We start from the raw sequence: 20,091 nt of genomic DNA on the forward strand, positions 1-20,091 counted from the left end.
AGAAGGAAAATTACAAAAATGACCCGTATCTCTGATCTAACTGAGCCGGGACATTGCTAGGACATAACAAGCATGTGGAGACTGAAGCCCTGCCCACTGGCCCCTCTTGCCAGTGTGTTCGGTAGGAGATCCAGCAGCTGTTGGCTTCCTCCTGACTCTGGCCTTGCTCGGGCTTGCTGGAGTGAGTCACACCGCCCCTGCAGAAGACGATGAGACAGAATGCTTATCCAAGTATTTTAGCAAATGGAAGTTACGGACCTATATAAAGAGTCCTGGAAGTTTGCATGGAGGTAGGGAAGGAGGCATCGTCAATGAGCTGCTTAACCTTGGTTTACGAACAGCCTTTCTTTACAGACAGCAAGCAGAAAAAAGTAGATAGCATCCACACACTCTCTAACACCAGAAATTGTAGTGGAAAACACTGGAAATTATAATGGAAAATTTATCAAGCCATATCAACACCATCTCTACTCTCCAAAAAAAGGAAACCAATAACTAAGAAAATGCTTCTCCATCAGTGATATAATCCAGAGAACTCAAAAAGACTACGTTGAGTCTCATGTTTTCTTTATGGAAGTTTCCTCGGATGAGTCTAAGAGGATATATGGCATCTGATACAGAACCATCCTGGTCAGACTACTGAAATACTATTTCTTCCCTCAGAGAATAGATACTAAGTGCCAGGCACTACACAAAATATTAGGATTAAATTGTGAACCAAACGTTTGGTAATTACCTCTCTGTCATGGACTGTATAGTTTGGGGTGAGAACAGATCATCAAATAATCACAGAAAATATAGGTGAGTATAGAGGTGCCTAGGTTGGTCAGTCGGTTAAGCCTCTGCCCTCTGCTCAGGTCATGACCCCAGGATCCTGGGATTGAGTCCCTCATCCGGCTCCCTGCCTAGTGGGGAATCTGCTTCTTCCTCTCTCTCTGCCACTCCTCCTGCTTGCGGTGTCTCTCTCTGTCTAATAAATAAAATCTTAAAAAAAAAAAAAAGAAAAGAAAGAAAAAGAAAATACAGGTAAGCATAAATTCTAACATTCTTATCAGAGAAAATAATTTTTTATTATATAATGAACACATTTTTAAGAACAAGATCTAATTGAAATGTTGTCTATAATAAACACAAAGTTGCCAATAAGTTCCAAAAAAAAAAAAAAAGCCTGCTAGGTTAATGAAGAAAAAAAAAATATTTGTAAATGTAGACAGTGCCCTCTAAGGCAGTGAACTTTCTCATGCAATTCTTTCCAAGAAGTAAATCATTCGGACACTTACGGCTACTACATATTATTTACTTTGTGAGGACGGGTGAAGTAAGACTACACTCACTACTCATTTTATTTCAGAGAATTGCGAAACTTTTGAGTTGGGTAGGGTTTGAAATTAAATTTTATTCTCCGTTATTTCACAGATGAAGAAATCAAGACCAAGGAAAGCAAGTGACTTGCTCAACATCACACAAGTAGACACATCAAAGCTGGAAGTGAAATTCAGGTTTCCTCATTTCAGTGTTCTTGACCCCAAACCAAGTTGCAATAAGCCCTTTACTCTTTGTGTAAGGGTGCCAATTACTAAAGAGGGGTCATAGTTTGCTTCTAAACATTTTCTCAGTCTCTCTCATTCTCTCCCTCTCCTCCTTCCCTGTCTCACTCACTCACTCTCTCTCCCTTTCCCTGATTCCTCTGTCTCTCTCTCTCTTTCACACACACACACACACACACACACCCCAATAAAATGATAAGCTTAAGGCAAAAGCTATCAAATAAATAGTAACTTGGCTTTCCACTACTAATGTTACATAGCAAACAGACAAAATACGCATTCTTTGTTAACTCAGCCCCTAAAAGAGGCTTTTAGACAAAGCCCAGTCTATGATCCAGATGCTTTGCTGTCTACTTGTGGGTTTGTTTGATTTTATACAGAAAACCCTTTAGTGTTTAAACATAAAAGCCTAAATTGAACAGACCGGAACTCTTTCAAGGACTCAAAATAAATATTATATTATTATACTTGGGCTTTGGCAAAAAAACACTTTTTTCCAAGGTGACATTCATGTCACATTCCATAGTGTGGTTATTTGGAATTTACCTTAGCAACTTAACTGTATTTCATTTACTCAAACAGCATAACCTCAGGTGATTAAGAAAAAAAGCTAATGCAAAAACACAAATTTTCAGTATAAATTTCTTCAAAAGCAAGGTACAAATTTGATATGTATTATCTACATTCTAGAGCTAGAGACATTTTTAGATCTGAAATTTGGCATCATCATAACTCGAATCATCTGGCTTGAAGCAAGGACAGGGATGAGACGCCAGAAAACCTACTCCACCTACCACTGTACATGTCTTCTCGTTAGCACTAGCCAGTTGTGAAAATTCAACCAGGCACTTGTTTTTCTAGGTCTAAATTTTCTCATGTAAACAATGAAAAATCTGGAAGAAATTACCCTGTTAGTCCCTTGCAGCAGCAAAATACCCTGTTCCTTTGGGTTCTCATTTTTATTATTTGCCCCCAAATCTAAACAAGACAACACACGTCCCAGAGACAAAGAGATCTGGCAAAAAGAGAATACACATAGCAAAGGAGGCTCCAGGTAAAATCAAAAAGTGCAATGAATCACACACGGGCCCTAGTATACAGATCATATACATTATGAGAAAAACGGTCCAAGTGAGAGCCCAGATGTCTGATGTCTCTTGAGAGGTTGGTACAACCATACTCTCAAAATATAGACCTTGAGTTGTGAAAAGCATTAAATAGATCTTTCTGTTTTCTTGTCTTTTTAAACAAACTACTGTTGTTTATATACTGATCAGTTTTCCTGAATTTACATGAATGATCATTTTGGAATTGTGAGTGTGTTAGAGATGAGTTGGAAGAGCATTACGTTTAAGTCTGCCACACTTTGTAACATGCCTATATGACATATAACACAAGAACATTAACCCCAACCTTAACTCTGATGCTGAAAATGCCTAAAATGAAATTTTATGAATTAACTTTTATTCCAAGATTTTGCACTATAAGTTCAAAGATGGAATGCCATGGCAAAAGCAATAATTGACCCCAATAAATGAGAACAATTTACCTTAAAGCACACAGACATACATGTTTAGAAATCACATTTTTTTAATAAAAAATAACTTCCTTGTAGAATACTAATTATTTCTTGCATTGATTCAAATATGAAACAAAAATTGATAATGCAGTTCTAGAAAACGGGGTGATCGCCAATTTGAAGTGTGTTAAAGGAAAGCATCCATTTCCCTGAAGGAACATACAGAATCCTTTCAAGACAAGTACACTTACAGAAAACTGTTTTGGACAACACTGTTTCCATTGTAAGCTTCTGGCTCTTTCATATTAATGTCTTTACAGATGCCCTTAGTACCAGTGGGATGTCGATACTGGAAATGCATTCTTTGCCACTCGGCAGAGTATACATAGTAAATAAATATCAGAGTTAAGATTTCAGTGTTAGTTTTTATCTGTAGGGGACTAAAAAGATAGACGTCTACCTTCAAGTTGGATTATACTAAACAACAACAAAAAAGGATAAACAGATCTAAAACAAACGAACAAAAAAGGACAAAAACCAAGGGGAGGAAGACCAAATCAAAAGTTATTTTTGAAACAGCATAGCAATGGTAGATGAGCTGGTTAGCTGTGATAGTAAGTTAAACAAGTAAATAAGTATATGTAATAATACATACATAGATAAAACCAGTCATACAGATGCACACACACACATATATATGTAACAGCACTGGAAAACAAGAGTGATGTCAATACCAAAGATGTGAGATAATCATAAAAGATATACTGTATTTCTCCAAAGAAGACACACAAACAGCCAATAAAACCATGAAGAGCAGTAACTGATACCATAATGCAAATCAAAACCACAAGATGCCACGTCATCCCCCAAAACAAAAGCAAAACAAAAATCAGTGGTAATGAGGATGTGGAAAAACTGGAACTTCTGTGCTTTGCTGGTGGGAATGTAAAATGGTACAGCTGCTATAGAAAACTGGAGAGTGGGTCCCTAAAAAAAAAAATTAAAGAATTTTTTTAGAAAAGGTATAACACAGATGGGATAAATTCTTGGTGAAACAAAGCCAGAGAACACCATACTGGATGGAAGCAGAGCAGAGATAAGAGTGATTATGGGGAACTTCAGATGGAGGAGGTTAAGAAACAATTGTCATCTTGATTAAGGGGAAAATGCATGTTAGAGAGAGTAGGTGTGCCACCTCCTGATATACTGAGACAGAGAGGTCAGCCAGTGCTGACAGGCTCAGACAGGTGAGTGTGGGCTCGGAGACCAAAGAGTTGGGGCCATTCATTGTCACAGGTAGCGAGGGACACCTCTGAGACAGCTAGAGTTTCAGACCTCTTTAAAGGATGTCTTCTTCTGCCCTCATAATCACTGGAGAGAAACTCCTGCAATCTGAACCAACTTCACCAAAAAAACTAAGAAGCCAAGATAATGAAAAAATTGTGGTGTAAGAAGGGGGTTCAGGGAGGAAGATAGATGATAGATAAATCATGTATTAAGTTTTAATCACTTTGATGTATCAAATATCAATAATATAAAAAAGTTATTTTTTTATTGATTGTAATTTAGACCAAAAATTACAGATGATCCCGTGTGGGAAAGTGGTGAGGCACAAGGAAATGAAAAAAACACGAAGATTCTCATTTTTTTTTTCCAGGAGTTCATAAATGCTGATGAGCTCTAGTTATCGTCAGAAACTAATTGTGCTTAAAGATTCATCTTAATAAATATAAAACTTCTGGCTAAACATAGTGGATGAAATACACATATTTATTTTATTTTCATTTGAAAGGCTACTAAAATTTGCAAGGAAATTAAGCACACATACACAAACACTTTAAACCAATCACAGCAAAGAGAATTAGAGAAGAAAATGATAGCAAATGAGGTGTATAAAAATGAGAGGAAAGAAAACAATTGGGTACATAGTAACTGACTCAACAGATCAAAGAAAACTGAATTTTATGCCTGAAGAGAGGGAATATTGACAGAAAACAAGCCAATGTGTGCAGAAGAAACCCAGCCTGGAGTTAGGAATTTGAGGTTCCTAGTATCCCTGAAAGTAAGAATGGAGGGTGGAACTGAGGAAGGGAATCACAGAAAAGTCTGGATCAGTGGAGTTCAGACCGGCAAGTGTCCTATTGTGATCGCTAGGTGAGTACTTCTAGCCCACCCAAAGAAGGTAAGGAAGTAACAGATTTTGAAGAAATTAAATCTGAGAAACTCTGTATTCCCAGGCCATGAAGCCCAACTGCTAGATTAAAAGCCCAAAAAGAATTCTGGGACCCCTCCAACTCTAGAGGGAGGGTTACCATTCCCATCTCACTCCAGATAAGACACTGGAGAAGTCCTCTCTGAGGAAACCACCCCATCCAAGAGAAAGACCCACTCATGCGGTTGAATCCAGCTGGTATACACAGTATTCGTGGCCAGTGCATTTTGAGTGTCTAGGAACCTTCTCTGGTTGAATGATGCCCATGCCACATCAATTGTCGAATACTTTTAATATTAACCTTGGAAACCCCCAGTAAATAACTGGTTCTACTCCAAGTGATCAGGAAGTCTGACAGACAGTAAGACCCAGCCTCTTGCACAGAATGTTCACTCAACTAGTTAGAGCCTCTTTCTTAAATGGGAACAGCCAGCCATGGGTCATCAGGTATTGAAAGGAAAACCCCAACATGAAGAGCAAAGACAAAAAGATAATAATAAATAAAAAGAACTTGGAGGAAGCAAAGGGAATTCAGGGAGCAGAAGAAAACTTCAAAAAAGTTACACTTTCAGAGAAATACGAAAAGATTTTTGTAGCTATGAGTGAAACAAGAAGAGGATGCTATTTTATTTTTAAAGGAAACAGCAGAAATATAAGAATGGATTCTTTCTTGATGAAGAGAAAAATTGTGAGTAGAAAGATTAAGAACATAAAGTCGAAATTAGATCAAAATAATAGAGATGGAAAATAGAACAGAATTTGGGGTGAGGAGCAATTACAGAATCAATCCAGAAGGTCAGAGATCTGAATTAATGTTTCAGGAGAAAAAAAAAAATACTGAAATGAAAAATATCAATAAATTAAATCAAGAAAATGTGTCAAAATTGAAAAATTATACAAGCGAAAACCCTCAGAACAATAACAAAGGCCCCCGAGTAACACGGCAGTGTGTTTAAGCGTGGGTTTTGGGTTTAAAGAACTAGTGATCCTTACTGAACAGAAATAGTCATGAGCTCAGGTGCTTTACAATAAAGTAATTAACCATGAGTCTTCCTGCATTGAAGATTTCATCAAGAGACCCCATCATGTCAATTTTTCATGAGCAATTGAGTTGGAAAAACTGTTTTCTTGTGGTTCAGGGAAATATTGCTTCTAGAAAACAGGGCCGATTATCTTTTACTTTAAGACCGAATCAATTTTAAAACTCCAACATCAAACATTTAAGTCTGAAAACTCATCACTGCCCCAAAACAATTACCCATGAACCAGCCTGAATAATGCCTAGAATCTGTTTCTCTAACTATCCCATTTTCATCCAGAATGAAAATCTTGAACAAGGCTAGAGGGACACCTTCACCAAGAACAGCATGATTCTTACCAAACTTCCCTTGAGTGCTCACATGAAACTACATCATAAGCAGAATTACCGAGTTACAGAAAAAGAGAGGTGTGCAAAGTAGTTGATTTTGTTTAAAATTTTTATGTCGAAAATTTCAAATGTGTGCAGAAGCAAAAAGAATAATATAATAATCCCTCACATACACAGCTTCAACAACTTTCAACTCATGATCAATCTTATTTATACCCCCATTCAATTCTTCCCGCCCTCAGACTCAGTGGATTATTTCAAAACAAAACTGAGACATCACAATATGTCATCTATAAATATATATTATATATGAATACATAATATGTAGTTAGATATGCATAAATGTCAAATATACATACATATGTATTTTAGAAAGAAAATCTTTGTCATAAGCATAATGACAATTCTTTATCACGACTGCATATAATTAACAGTAATCCATAATGCTAACCAAATCATTACTCACATTTCCCCAATTGTTTAATTAGTTTCATTTTCATTTTCTCCCTTTGAATCAGAAACTATTTTCCCTTTGGTTACCCCATGGTATGTTATGTACAGAAAAGACAGGATAAATGTTTGAGTCTTTCTCTTCAATGTATTGGCTTTCAAATTTTTGAGTTTGTTACCTAGTATCCTCCAAAGAGAACCAATGGTTTTGGGGTTTGAGCGGATTTTCTTTTGGCCATGTGTGTGTTTTGGAATCATTGTAGGTTTAAGCATAATGGATGTGTTTTAAGTCATTGCAGTTATTATTTTATTGATGCTCAAATTGTCCTATCTTTGGTGACAAAAAGGCTTGCCGAGTTGGCTCCAGAGTGTTTTAGACAACCCCAAAAGTAATTGACAGTGTCCCTTGCTCTTTGGTAGTATAAATTATTCTAGGCTCACTGTTATACATTTCTGCCCCAGATCTAGAATCAGTTCTTTCCCAAGGAACTTTGTTCTTTTTAGAGGAGGGAATAGTACTGAAAGACCACAGTCTGGGGTTTGAGCCTGGTTAATGAACGTGTTCATTTTTATTGAGCTTGTCACTGTTTGCAGGTCTTTGCAGTGAGTAGAGCTAGGAAATCTGTATTTTTTAAATATTAAAACACTTCACAATTTCGGTTGACAATTATAAATTCCAGACTACAGAGTTTTTACTTAACATCCCTGATCTTACATTTGAATTGCCTTCTTCCATTCCCCAAATCCTAATTCCTAACACAAACATAATTTTTCACTTGTTTTATCCATTGTATGTACAACAGTCTCAAAAAAAATGAGTAGAAGGAGGGAAGGAGTTAAGGAAGGAAGGAAGGAAGGAAGGGAGGAAAATAAGTCCAAACAGTAAAATACTATCACCAACAATAAACTTAGGAAAAGACTTGACAATTTTTTTGACAATTTCTTAGCATATATCTATAGATAAATTCCTTTGTCACAGGAAATAATTCCTCTCTATAATTAGGCCTCTAATCTGAGGTCAGGTTCACTTGCATCACTTTGCTCTCAATTTTTAGAGATTGCTTTGTCTCGAGATTAATTTTGTTTTATAATCACTTTAAATATTCACGTTTTTTAATCTAAAACAAAAGCAGAATATATTCAAAGATATCTAACTTGGAATTCTGTCCCCTTTAGTGCATTTCCCCCTTCCCCATAAATAACTTTTTCCTGAAAGGTTTTTATTTTTTTTCATATAACCAAATTTGTATTCAGATGACCTTCTTAGATATATAGCAGGATGCCATAAACACTTTTTTCCTTCACAATCTCTTTTTAACTTAACAAATTCTGGAGAGGATTCCTTAAACTTATTAATATTTTTTTGAAAAATGTGTTTTTGTAGTCCAGGTGAGAAATTTGGCTATAAAATGAGAGTTTTAGTAAGCAGCTGGTGGCAAAAGAAAGATTTAATCCTAATGTATTATAAAAAAAAATGCAGATTGGCGCTTTGTAGTAAACCTTTATAAAATGACTCACCAAATTCACAGCATCGTGCTGAGAAAAATTAGAGTAGGTGGCTTTGCTTCTGAGAGGCATACACAGTGTACAATTTTACCCTGCAAAATGCTTTAGCTACTACAATTTTCTTTTGCTTTGCCTTTTTGAAAAGTAATGTTCCTTCCTATTTTAGCAGCACCATTTGCATTCCTATTATTCACTCTGAACTGGGATTTGCATTTTTATCTTTCCTTTGTTACTTGTTTTCATTCCAGCACTTCTCTTCGTGCTCTTTGCCTTTGGTCTATCTTGCCCTTAAATGGAGGCCTCATGCGTTGGGAACCAAGCCATGAATTTCCTTGCCGTCATGCCAGGCCTTGTCCCAATTTAATGATATAAATTCCCTTGAACTATCGCCAGCGAAGCTAGGACATCCCACACGCATTTGCTATGGAAACACCTTCATGACTAATGGTCTCTCAAATTAAGGCATTTTAAAATTGAAGCTAGAAGTGGTTTTCATTAAAAAAAAAAAAAAAAAAAAAAATCTGCAGCTGTGGAAAAAAAAAATAGAGCAATTCTCGAAAAGTTGTGAGTCGCCATGTCACTATATCCAGCTTACCTGAGAGGTAGATTCCTACAACCCCAATCCCAAGGTAGTAGATAAGAGAGCAAGAATTTATGCAGACTTATCCACGTATTCCAGTGAGCAGCCTCTGTTCTCTTCTGCAGAATACTTCTAAATTGAGGTGTTAGGCTTGTGCCAGGTTCTTTTCCTTAGAACACATGTAGAGACATTTAAGAGCCTGTATGATTTGGAAGCTGCCGACACCGCATCATGTTCCCTTTCCCCTCTCATGTCTTAATAGCAAATTACGTAGACTTTGAAGGACCCACCAGGCCATTTTACCTTTGTTCAACTTATTGCCTTTGCTCAGCAAATGATGCTTAATTAAATGATGGAAGGAGTAAATGAGCATGGGATGTACGCTCCTAGGTGGGCAAGGGACCTTGCCTTACCACCACCTATATGAGTGTTACCTTGATGTGTCTGTGTTTAGATTTCCTCTTTCATGTCTCTGTTGGAAAGGAATGGGGTTTCTCTGATTTTGACGTTGGTGGACACTAGAGACAGGGGCAAGAATTTTGTTTTCACTTGGAAGAGGCCAAGGGAGCTTTGCCACTCTCTGTTCAAACAAGTCTTCAAAAGCACTAGGAGAATCGAGAATCCCCTGAGCCCACGTGGGGTCTTCCTGTAGGAAGCCTCCTTGCCGTCCTGGTCTTGCCTCTGCCACATCCTGCTAATCTCTACCCTTTGTCCCTGTTCTCTGCCCCTAATCGAAGGCTGACCTGTCCTGCCAGTCATGTCTACAGATCTCACATGGTGAGTTACTAATCTGATGAATTTGTCCCAGTGAAGGAAGACTAGAGGGGTGGTTCCTGGTTGACGATAAGAATCACCTAGATAAAATTATAGATGGTCAGGGCTTGTTCTTCTGTGTTTCTAGTTAGTAGGTTTGGCTTTGACTAAGGATCTGCCTGGCCTTTTTAAAACACCTTGGTGATTGCAGTGGCCAGGCACGTTGTAAAACGGCCCAATGAGAAGCACAATCCAGGAGGCACATTACTCTCTCTAAGGAAAACCATTCAAAACACAACCCCCACTGCTGTGGTTCATCTCCTGGATGGCAGATCTGAGACTGCAGCTCAGTGGAGAAGACAGAAGGGAAACATCTTTCTTTGCAGGTTGCCTGCAAAGAATTTTAGTTGAGCTTTCAGAATCTCCAAGTGCAATGAACGAATTTGAGGTGAGCTCCCTGACCACAGACATGACTTTTTTTTTTTTTTTTTAATTCCATGTGGGTCTTTGCAGTAGGTGCTATCTTTAGACACAAAGTCACTGGAAGCTGATAAACACATACAAAAAAGTCATCTCTCTGCCCGCCAGCCCACTATGGAAGAGGTGGAGGAGAAGTCCTAAACCCCAGCCCCTGGTACCGTGAATGACTTCACTGACACTGCTTTTTCTCAGTATCAGGTTATCATCACACCTTCCTCCAGCAGCTACCCTGCCTTCCCTAACCGTTGCTGCAAGGTTCAACAAAGCTGAATGCTCCTTTGCGAAACAAATGACTTTTTTTGTGTGTGAGACTTTTTTATTCCCCACTCACTAATACCCTCTGGGCTTCCAGTAAATTTAAGTTTGCCAAATCTCCCAAAGGAATTAAAGATCTAATTTTAGAGTCGGGGGAAAGTGCATTCTCAGAGCAACTGGGAGTACCCATCCTTACCCGTAAGACTGACGAAGTGGGAGCAGGAGTGGCCCATTTCCTCAGTCTCATGGGGCAGCATCTTTACGAAAAATGAACTCAGCTGTTAACAGCCTGTGGAGGGACCGCTATCTACCACATCACAGGCGGCAGAGAAGAACAGGATGTTATGAGTACAGCATGAACCTCAGAGCTAGAGTCCAAACCAGGCTCGGGGCTTCCCAGGCCTGTGTTTACCTTGTTTCCAAAAACTTTAAGAAAGAACTCTCCTGAGAACGGAGCAGCACAGAACTGATAAATCTTGTTTTTATTTTATTCATGAGAAGAGAGCCCACTCTAGTTTATAACACATATCACCAAAGTGCTATGGCTCCTCCTTGGTTCTTTCTTTCTTTCTTTCTTTCTTTTTAAAGATTTTATTTATTTATTTGTTGAGAGAGAGAGAGAGAGAGAGAGAGGGAGGGAGCATGAGCAGCAGACTCTCCCCGCTGAGCAAGGAGCCTAAAGCGGGATTCTATCCCAGGACTCCTGGATCATGACCTGAGCGTTAGACAGATGCTTAACCGCTTAACTGACTGAGCCACCGAGATGTCCCTCCTCCTTGATTCTTTAAAGGACCCGTGGTTTTTCTCCAGATCTGCTCATTTGCTGCTGAAGCAAGCCCCCAGAGAAGCTGTAGTATACGCACCTGGTCGGCTTGTCTTCCCCAGTCTCTTCGACTATAAAGTGAACACGGTTGAGTTTCTTCTGTTAAACACTGCTGGGTCGTCAGAAAACAAAACAAAATAATAACAGGGCTCACTGACAAAGAAACTGAAGGTGAAGAAAGCTTAACCCCTGAATTTGGCCACACTTCCTAAATACTCATTTATTTGTAAGTTGTGATTAAAAATAAACCATCCACCAGCTGTCAGTTGGTAGTGTGCTAATTAAGAGCATAGGGTTTTAGATAATCTGGGTTTGAATATAGATTTATTATCCTTGCTGAGGGATCTGAGGCAGATTACTTACCCTTTCTGGGTTTCAGTTTCCTTTCTTAAAAAGAGCGAATGTAAGAATTATTATTTTTAAATTTTTTAAAAGATTTTATTTTTATTTTATTCATGAGAGAGAGAGAGAAAGCCAGGGGCAGAGGGAGAAACAGGCTCCCAGGGGAGCTGGGAGCCCAAGGTGGGTCTAGATCCCAGGACCCTCGGATCACGACCTGAGCGGAAGGCAGACACTTAACTGACTGAGTCACCCAGGTGTCCAAAAATCTAATGTAGGAATTAAATAAGAGAATACACATACAGGATTTATACAGGGTTTGTGACTTCACAAGGGCTCAGTAAGTTTATTCTTAAACCAGTATATTAATTAGGACCCAATTGGTTGTAAGTGAAACAAACCCAGCACAAACTGGCTTAAACAAAAAAGGCCAATGATTGCCACACAGAGTTGAAAACTCCAGAGGCAAGTTTGGCTCCGGCACACATGAATCTGGGGACTCCGCTGAAGCCTCGGGACTTGAGGATCCCATGCCCAACCCCGTTCTGTCTTCTCCCCTGCTGCTGTTTGCCTTCATTCTTCTGCAGGCTCATTCCACAACCAGGGTTATTCCATTCCAGGGTTATACTCTCCCGGAGGAGAACTCTTGGTTGCAGATTCTCTATCAAGAACTCCCCGTTTGGGGGCGCCTGGTTGGCTCAGTGGGTTAAACCGCTGCTTCAGCTCAGGTCATGATCTCAGAGTCCTGGAATCGAGTCCCGCATCGGGCTCTCTGCTCGGCAGGGAGCCTGCTTCCCTCTCTCTCTCTCTCTCTGCCTGCCTCTCCATCTACTTGTGATTTCTCTCTGTCAAATAAATAAATAAAATCTTTAAAAAAAAAAAAAAAGTACTCTCTGTTTGTATCACCTCATTGATGGGATCCTTCTGTGCATTATGGGATTACTCCCTGAGGCCTCAGGGAGAGAAGGAACGCTCGAAACTGAGCAGGCCTGAGTCACGTGTTCCTCTTGGAGCTGTAGGGTGATGCTGTCTCACAGAAGCCGTGGCAACCGGGAGTGGGAGAAGGGGCTTCCCCACATAAGATGAAGGTGACTCTTACCCAAGAAAGGGGGCATGGGGGGTGCCTGGGTGGCTCAGTGGGTTAAGCCGCTGCCTTCGGCTCAGGTCATGATCTCAGGGTCCTGGGATCGAATCCCGCATCGGGCTCTCTGCTCAGTGGGGAGCCTGCTTCCTCCTCTCTCTGTCTGCCTCTCTGGCTACTTGTGATCTCTCTCTGTCAAATAAATAAATAAAATCTTTAAAAAATTAAAAAAAAAAAAAAAAAGAAAGGGGGCATGGGTGTGGGGTAGATGTCTCTGCAGCCCCCTAATGAATTTCTCCTTCCTTAAAAACACTTGCCAATACAGGGAAGATATGCAAACTTTGGGGCACCTGGTGGCTCAGTCCATTAAGTGTCTGCCTTCCAGCCTTTGGCTCAGGTCATGGTCTCAGGGTCCTGGGATCGAGCCCCATCTCAGGGTTCCCGCTCAGCAGGGAGTCTGCTTCTCCCTCTCCCCGATAGTGCTCACTTGCTCTCTCAAATAAATAAAATCCTTAGAAAATAAAAGATACGCAAACTTCACCTTCAGATTGAGACAGCAGGGTCTGCAAAGGTAGAAGGAATTCTTCCAGATGCTTCCTCTAGTGAAAGAAATGGGAATGTCAGACTCATAATCTCTCAAGACACTGAGTTGCTAGAGGTACCCTAAAGGCCATTCTAGGAGTGGAAACACTGTTGATGTCAAGCACAAGGTTATCTAAGGATTGGTTTGTCTTGGTCACCATGTGTGGACCTGGCATTTTTTAATCAGCTCTGATTCATTTGAATCTTAAAATGTTTTATCTGTGTACTTTATGTTGAAAAGAAGTTTGTCAATACGGTACCTTATTATTTGGCCCTAATTAAATCTCACTCAGAAGCATCCCCTCATCCTAGTATTTCATAATTTAGTAAATAAAGAGGTGTGCTCAAGATGTCCTCAGGTTCCTAACACACTTGCTGAAACTAATTACAGCTTTTATTTTTAATTTAAACAATCTTGGATGACGTATTTCTTCTTATAAGTGCAATGTGTATATAGTTATAGGGAAAGTTGGAAGATACAAATAAGCACACAAAGAGACTATAATAACCCCCCACCCCCAGAGGAGCTGCTGTCAGCCTCCTCGGGCTCAGTTACCTACAATGGGGATCTGAATGCATTACCCCAAAATATGGCATCCTAGCAAATTGAATATTTCAAGATGAAGAAGTTTGAAAGAACAGCAGAAGCAGGAAGGTCGCTCTGACTCCCCCTCCTCCCCCCCCTCCCCCCCCCCCCGCACCCTTTTCCCCCGTGAAACAGGCCATAAAGTCCTCACGTGAGAGGTGCCCTCCCTACACCCGGAGGAAAGAAACACCTTTATCTTAGGAGACAAAGGGACACCAAGAAGAATCCAAACAAACGGGCCTTGCTACATTTTCTCTAGTTTACCACACCTACCTCATACTTCTTAACTTACCTTATTACTCCACAAATGTGCACTGTTCATCAAACTTAGCATAAAATACTCAGGTCTAATTGTTTCTTTGGATCTTCATTTCCTTTAGAAGTCGCTCATGCCCCCATAAAACTTATCTTTAAATAGATGTGTGTGCTTTTCTCCAGGTAATTGTTGTCAATTCAATTTTCAGACCCAGACAAGGATCTTAAGAGAGTCAAGAAAAACTTTGTCCTTCCTAAACAAAACAAAACAAAACAATAAAAAATGTTAAAGCAACAAAAAATGTTACACAAAAATGAGATTTTTGTCTTTTAAAACGTGCTCCTTCCCCTCTTCCCTACATCGGAACTGTTAATATTTATTTCTACCGTTTATTATACGAAGAGTCCACCTTTCAATGGGAGACAAGTTTCTGTTGAAATTCCCTGATAGTATATGAAAAGGTTAAGCCTGTTAAGTATTTTTTTCTGGGGAGCTGGGTGATAGCTTCCATCAAACGCTCCAGGATATCCTACCATCTAAAATGAAAGCCCCAGTGTTTTATACCCTCATTTTAAATGGTGGGAAAAGATGTATCTGGCAGAGAAAGAGGTGCAAACAGACGTCATGATTGATTTAACCAAATCCGTCTTATTGGACAGATAAGTCCATTCCAGGTTTTGGCTGTTAGAAATGATACCTAGTCAATGTAACTGTTGCTTTAAAGTTTAACCACATAACTATTTCCCCATGATGCTGCAGGATACGAAGTTGCTGAGAATTTTTCAAGTGTGGAGTAACCCAGACTGACAAATTGCCAAGCCCTTGGAAAGTGGCTTTTCGCCCAGTAGAACCCTCCCCCATTGTTCAGACACCACAGCTTACTGCCCTAACGCCCTGAACTATTCTCTGAGACAGCCCACCTCCTGGAGGCACCAGCTGTGTGGGGAAGGAGCAAAGCTTCCTGCCTTTGTCTGGGGTTCTGACTGACTAAGACCTGCAGTCTCTCTGGGGCAGAGTTGCCCAGAGCCTCCTGTTTACATTTTTGCGAGGACTGAGGACTCGGGCTTGCCCAGGCAGAGGCCCACAGCACACTGCACCTTGGTCACCCACTGGGCATCTGGTGATTCCCTTTGGGGAATTAGGATGATCTGAGCATTGGGGGCCTGCCAATGGGAAATTCACACAGATGAAAGCCACAAGTCTCCTTCTAGTAGTTTTGGTAGGGTGGAGGAGGGACAGGACAGACAAGTAAATAAGCAAGGAAGGGGCAGTAAATAAGAGATTCCACTGAGTTTGGCTGAGACACCTGAAAAGATTCAAACCAGTGTTTGAACATCTAGGTACCGGAAGTTAGGGAAGCAAGTCTGTTCTCTGAATTCAGATGTATTGTCATCCCAGGGCCTTTTAAAGGTGTTTACTAAAACAGATTAATCATCCAAATATAAATATTGATTGGGTCTGTGTGTGTTTATAAAAGCGTATCTGGTCTGGGAGATGTAGGACGATCTAGATCATCACGGAAGACAACAAAATCACCCTCCATATTTTCAAGGACTTGCAATACTCTCACCATTGTTAGAGTCGTGCGCAAAGCAGGTACAGGGCTGGGTTCAGCACCAAAGTCCCCCCAGAGCAGCAGAATGCAACTACCAAAGTGCTATTGGTAATTTGTCATCTAGAGCTGAGCTCCTAAGAATTTGCCCTTTTTTGAAATTGTGGGTAAGTTTAATATGGGCTTTCGAATGATATTCTCATGATTTCAGTTTTTCCCACGGGGAAACTCCAGTGTCAGCATGTCAGAAGTCACCTCCAAGTGCATGAAATACCAGGGATGACCCTCCCTTTCCTCAGGTCTGATATTTCTCTAGGACTTTGGCTCAAACCCCTTGCCATCAAGTTGCTAGACCGCCTACAGATTGCAATCTCTCTAGCAAATAGTGATGCAAAGTTTTTTTGCAAAAGGTTTTTCCAGCGGCATACCTACCCTAACCTTTTTAACAGCACTTTTCTTAGAAGCCCAGCATGTGTTATCACGCCTTCACAGATGGAGAAACGAAAACACAAAAAGATTAAACAGCCTATCTAAGATGACCTAGCAAGTCATCCACCAAGCACATGACTTCTTTCAATGTGTGACACACAAATGCTCTGACAAGGCGACTTCACCCTTGGTTCTGTGCAGAAAAGTACAGGGAGGCGTTTACTGGCCCCAAAGACCTTGCGATGCTATGAACATGGCAAATTCAATCAGACCCTCGTTGTCTAGAGCCAAATTAGGCCTGACAGAGTCTTCATTAGATCTAAAAATCCTGCCTGTTTGGAACTCTGGGTCCCTGGATTTGCTCATGTCACCATAAATTGGCCATTCTAGAATCCGGAAGGGGTCCCAACAAAGTGCTTACAAATGATGGTTATCATGTATGAAATTTTAAAACACCTGTTTCAATTAGAAAGAAATGAATAATTATAAGAAGACAGTACAGCAGTCTTGACAAGATCTCGTCAAAGAAACAGTCTCAAGAATGGCTTAGAAACAGGCAAAAGATAACCCATTTATTGAAACAAATTGACCAAAAAAGAAAATTATGAAGAGATTATCCCAATCCCACCATGGAAACTAATGCAAGCTTCTCTTTTGAAGCTGAATGTCATGTCAGCTAAGTTGCATTTCATATTATTTTATGTCTCAGGTCAGAAAACAGTACCCTCCATATCTGAAAGAATTTGTCTAACCCCAGACAAGCTGTTCTCTTTCTTTCTTTCTTTCTTTTTTTCCCCACAATGGAATCAAACTCTGTCACCTTTTTTCAGATGTGGTGCCACTGAGACCAGCCCTTCAGATAAGCAGAGTCAATGGCCATTGAGTTAATGTGACTTCAGAGGAGCCAAAAAGCCTGCCTGCCAAGGTGCCTAAGTCTCCCACCATTACAGTCACTCCAATGAATGGACCGTTGCGTTTCCAAATATGCTCCTGTCACAGATACTAGCATAGGCCTAGCACAGTGCCCGAGCCATCAGAACCACTCAATGCTTATTGAATGAATAAAAGAATGATTGTTACCCAAGAAGGATAATAAGCTGTGATTATATTGGTTAGAGTCTATGCCAAAAATATAAAAGTATCTGGAACGTATTAACTCGTTTGCTCCCGCTGTGCGTGGTTGTGAAATCTGTCTTCAGATTGGCCATCTGCTAACCAGCTCCAGCTAGTGCTTAACGAAATGGGACATCAGAGAGAAAAGCGGGCAGTCAAGGCAGTGGGCTGTGGGAGTCCAGGGCTGGAAGGATGCTGAGCTTTGGTAGAGAGAGAATAAACCCAGTAGGTAAGCTCAGGGTCTGTCTGTGTACCCAGCATCTCTCTGAAGCCCACACCATTCTCCTGGGGACCTGACTGAAGAGTTTGCCCATCATTAGGATGCACTGACCGACTACTGATTCTCACACAAGTTCAGGAGTTCAAAACCCTGCTCTCCTGTTTCCTAGATGTACAACTTAGAACCAAGTATGTAACCTATGTTGCACTGAAACGAGCATAGTAACTCTCTCCTTGGGCTGTTGGGAGGATGCAGTAAGGTAATACTTATTAAGCCCTTAAAAGGATGGCCTGCCTGGCCTAGGAAGCCCTCCAATCATGGTAGTCATTATGATTTTCAGTAGAATGTTGACAATCTACTATGTGTAGAGTAAGATATGGGGAGTGGGCAATTTGCTTTGTACCATTACAACTTCTACAAACAGATGACATGTGAGCTGGCAGACGGCCTCAGCACCATTACCTCCAGTCAGTATACATGCGTGTGTGTGCAAGGGAAAGAGACATGCATTCCCATTTATATTCCTTATGAAATGAGCAAAGGCCTGGCCCTCTCCGGCCTCAGTCCCTCAACGGAAGAAGTGGAGAATAGTGGTATGTGTCTCATGTTACTGAGGAAAAGAGTTAGATGAATTCATCCCCAATGGAGTTTGGAACAGTGTTACATAGATAAAAAGTATGTTATTGCATGTGTGTGTGCGCCTTACATTTTTCTAGAGATGAACACAGCATTGATAACCAATTTTCAATTAAAAACAAAATCTACTGATACATGGATTTGTGCTGTGCCTGATACTTTCACAGGGTGGAATACAACCACCACCAGTGGGAAAGGTGACAGATGCTGGATGTCAGGCTCTGCGTTCTCTCTGAACGGGTCTGAGCGATAAATCCCTTCCCCAACCATGTCTTCGCGGTGAAGCCGCTGTTTCATGCTGTGACCTATAAAGCTTCTGAGAAGCCTTACCCTCAGTCTTGTAGCAGAGGGTGAGGCACAGCCCCTGAGTTAGCCACGCTCCCTTCCCTGGCCGCCCTGGGCACCCATCTAGAAACACCAACTGCGTCCAGCCTCAACATCCTCAGTGGCCCTTGAAGGCAAGAGATTAACATTTTATTTCCAAATCAGTAAAATGGACATGATGGGTTATTTCCTACTTCGGAGAAATGCAGAAGCAGGAAGGTGGCCATAAGTAAAGGAAACAAGTTTGGGTGTTTCTTTTTTTCCCCTGTGAATTTTAGAGTCCGTTTCCTGCGTAAAATGTTACTATCTCCTTTCTTATTCTTATGGAAGCTTTCCCAATCTAGTGCATCCAGCTTTGAAAATGCAAAATGATTTTTCACAGCATAACTTCTGTAACGGAAATAGACACCTACAGGTCTTTAAGATATTGGGGGTGGGTGATCTACTCTAACCCTACAACTTCTACAAATACACCACAGATAAGTCGTGTCACTGTCTCAGCAGCTGCGGCCCCAGCTTAGTACGCATATGTCTGTACAGGAGAGATAGGCGATCCTGTGACAAGACTGTCCCCAAGTTAAGGAAATGGCAGTCCCCTTAATAGCGACAGCAGAGAGAGGTCTGCTCATTGATATGCAAATGAAAAAAGCAGGCATTCTGCTGTGTTTAGGGAATCCCATGACTGGTGTGACCACAAGCAGGTTATTAAAGTGAAACAAGGCTATTTTGTCCATTATGAAAAGCACGACCCTGTCCCAGTGAGTGGCACATTCAGGGCTATTTAAATTTCAACGGACAACCAACAATAAATCAATATAAATACTCCTTCAAATCCATTTTCTTTCTCGAAAAACAATAGCTGTTCAAAATCATGGGGTTAAGCAAGAATCTGAATCAAGCAGCAATCATAAAAAAAAAATCCAGCATCTAACCAACCCGGTGTCTGTTAAATCATTCATAAGTAAAGCCCCTCAAAGCACTGGAGTAAAGAGAACTCTCCACGTGCAGCCCTAGAAATTGAGGTCCACCTCTAAATAATAACAATAATAGCGAGTAGCTTCACGTGCCATGTAATATGTTTACATGTATTTACTATGCGATGGAAAATACTGTAGGCCAGTCTGTATTATTGAAATGGGTGCATTGCACACGTCACAATACTTAATCCCTGCAGTGACCCTGGGAGGTGGATACCGTTATAATCCTCCTTATACAGATAAACTGCGGCTGAAAGAGGTTCTATAACTTGTCAAAGACCAGAAACCCAGTATGTGAAAGATCCGGGTTTCTAATCCTACCTGCATTGGAGTGGGGCTCTTAACACCAGCAGCACATCCTCTCCAAGAGATGCAGGGATGGAACTGGATGACCGCTAGTAAAATATCCTGGGGACTTAGAGTATTTGGCCCAACTTTGACCAGGGATTAAAAACCTATAGTTCAGTCTCTGAGAATACTACTAACTTTGATTTAAAAATCA

Source organism: Mustela putorius, unplaced genomic scaffold (assembly GCF_011764305.1).
Source record: "Mustela putorius furo isolate JIRA1106 unplaced genomic scaffold, ASM1176430v1.1 tig00000640_pilon_pilon_pilon, whole genome shotgun sequence".
Classification (NCBI taxonomy): Eukaryota; Metazoa; Chordata; class Mammalia; order Carnivora; family Mustelidae; genus Mustela; species Mustela putorius.